This window comes from Nicrophorus vespilloides, unplaced genomic scaffold, assembly GCF_001412225.1.
Source record: "Nicrophorus vespilloides isolate i.1.1-1 unplaced genomic scaffold, Nicve_v1.0, whole genome shotgun sequence".
NCBI classification, from domain to species: domain Eukaryota; kingdom Metazoa; phylum Arthropoda; class Insecta; order Coleoptera; family Silphidae; genus Nicrophorus; species Nicrophorus vespilloides.
In genome coordinates this window covers 43,571-46,664 of record NW_017097157.1, presented here as the reverse complement: position 1 = coordinate 46,664, position 3,094 = coordinate 43,571, and the positions used below count along the sequence as shown (strand labels likewise).

The following is a 3,094-nucleotide window of genomic DNA, read 5'->3' as shown; positions in this document are numbered from 1 at the left end:
CTTGTATCACTATTTTCCAAGTAAAAGACTTGAAATTAAGACACGTTTTTATACTGAACCCTAAATATTTTCTTTTTTTGCTTTATGTTCATCTTACACCAAATAAATTAAAAACCAAAGATTTTTGTGTACCTTTAAAATTCCTCTAATAGTTAATAAATTTCTTAGTAATGCTCCAAAAATAATGACATTTTTAATGAATAATTATACTTTAATCCTTGTATCACTTTGAATCACCATAAGCTTGGATTATTTTCCAAGTAAAAGACTTGAAATTAAGACACTTTTTTATACTGAACCCTAAACATTTTCTTTTTTTGCTTTATGTTCATTCTACACCAAATAAATTAAAAATCTAGCGAAATATTAACAAAGATTTTTTGTATATCTTTGAAATTCCTCTAATAATTAATAAATTTCTTAATAATGCTCCAAAAATAATGACATTTTTAATAAATCATTATACTTTAATCCTTGTATCACTTCGAATCACCATAAACTTGGATTATTTTCCAAGTAAAAGACTTGAAATTAAGACACGTTTTTACACTGACCATTTTCCATTTTGCTTTATGTTCATCCTACACCAAATAAATTAAAAACCTAGCGAAATATTAACAAAGATTTTTGTGTACATCTTTGATATTCCTCTAATAGTTAATAAATTTCTTAATAATGCTCCAAAAATAATGAAATTTTTAATGAATCATAATACTTTAATCCTTGTATCACTTCGAATCACCATAAGCTTGGATTATTTTCCAAGTAAAAGATTTGAAATTAAGACACGTTTTTATACTGAACCCTAAACATTTTCTTTTTTTGCTTTATTTTCATCCTACACCAAATAAATTAAAAACCTAGCGAAATATTAACAAAGATTTTTTGTATATCTTTGAAACTCCTCTAATAGTTAATACATTTCTTAGTAATACTCCAAAAATAACGACATTTTTAATGAATCATTATACTTTAATACTTGTATCACTTCGAATCACCATAAGCTTGGATTATTTTCCAAGTAAAAGATTTGAAATTAAGACACGTTTTTATACTGAACCCTAAACATTTTCTTTTTTTGCTTTATTTTCATCCTACACCAAATAAATTAAAAACCTAGCGAAATATTAACAAAGATTTTTTGAAATTCCTCTAATAGTTAATATATTTCTTAGTAATGCTCCAAAAATAATGATTTTAATGAATACTTTAATCCTTGTATCACTTCGAATCACCATAAGCTTGGATTATTTTCCGAACAGAAGACTTGAAATTAAGACAGAGGAGAAGAGTTTTAAATTAATCATCGGGGGTTTCGTTTTCGAACATTGATACGGTCTTGAATATCATTTATAATTCATCTCCCTTCACTAAACTTCGCTCCAAATTAACGCCGAAGACTAATTTGCATTGGGCATGAAATTTTGATAAAGCCCTCCGAGATTGCGTCAACGGATACAGCCAATTTACACCGACCGACCTTCATGGAGACACATTTCAAATGCTGCTCCAATCAAATTAATCCAAATCAATTTAACATTACAATTCACAATTATACAAATTTTAATTTCAGAATATAAATAAATTTACGTAGCAATTGATGCAACATTTAAGTATGAAGGAGGATTTGCAGAACTCTCTATACCTGCGGTAGCGGCAATGAATGTGTACGTTTGCAAAGCTAATAACTAAATCAGTTTAGGCCGAATGCGGTGCAGCACCTAATTAGCAGATTGAATGCTAATTCATTAGGCAACTGCGGGCGTACAGTTATCTAACAAACGGCCTACGTAATCTAGATCCGAAAAATAGCTATCATTTATTTATAGATTTGATGCGCGAGGATTAGCGGCTTAAATGGAATCGAAAAAATATGTCATTCAAGGATTTAATTTTGATTTGTTAATTAGCGCTCGTGTCGCCCCCCAATACCGTTATTTATTTATTTTTAGTCTTTTTTTTCCTGTAAACTGTAACAAAAATCGCCATTTCTGGGGTATAAAAAGCGCCCTCGAATGTGTGGGATTGTTATCTACCCTTTACGTCCGCAACGCGTAAATTTAATCACTATTTGTACCATCATCATCGGGGCTAACATCAAAAAAAAAACAGAGATTGTAACGTATCCTTTCAATTCGGGGGTTTTGGGATTCGATGCGGGTTGCCGCCGCAATCCTTGCAATAAAACAAAAATCCCGCTTAATTTCCAAAAGCAATCTTGCCGACGAGGGTGGATCTGTGCAGTTGCAATCCAATCAGCGTTAAACGCGCATAGGGGATGAGTAAATAGAAAAAAAATATAGATTTAGATAAATGGATTTGTAGTATATGGATTAAGTAAATATATTATAAGTGAATGGATTAATAATAATAATAATAATAGATATAACGGTGAGGCGTGGGCGCGCTTTTACCATCATCGTTTTGTCCGAGTGATGAATTAGGCCGAGGCTCAGGAGGGTGCAGAAAAGTCGACCAGATTCATTAATAAACAGTGAAAAAAATATTTTGTCGGGCAATTTATCAGCGGTTGAAGAAGAAGAAAAAAAAGCTAGCACAAAACAGGGGTTGTTCATTTTTGACAGGTCATTACAGGAAAAGTGTAAATGCCACGAATTTAGCAGTGGGGTCAGTCGAAAGGTCATTCTTTTATCTTTAATTTGCATATTCGAAGTGATTATATAAATACAAACTTAGTTACAAAATGAGTAAATAGTTGCAGCATGAATTGAATAAGTTTCGCTAATTAATCACTTTTCGCTGAAACGCGTGCACTTGTTTAAAAATGGAAATATACAAAAAAAGGGAAACCCTTAGCTTTTATACGCCATGAACCACTTCCATCTTTCCTTCCATTTCCTATCTTTTTGTTATTTTCTCTCTTGGGGTTGTTCAATTTTGATAGCTTATTATAGGAAAAGTGTAAATGCCACGAATTTAGCAGTGAGGTCAGTTGAAAGGTCATTCTTTTATCTTTAATTTGCATATTCGAAGAGATTATATAAATACAAACTTAGTTGCAAAATGAGTAAATAGTTGCAGCATGAATTGAATAAGTTTCGCTAATTAATCACTTTTCGCTGAAACGCGTGCA

At 31.4% G+C, this 3,094-nt stretch overlaps 1 protein-coding gene across 7 annotated transcripts in view; it reads right to left on the bottom strand.

Annotated features, from left to right (window-relative positions):
- The window catches only part of LOC108559188 (RNA-binding protein Musashi homolog Rbp6), a 72,324-nt gene that overhangs the window by 27,337 nt on the left and 41,893 nt on the right, over positions 1 to 3,094 (bottom strand). The gene's annotated exons all lie outside the window — the stretch shown is intronic.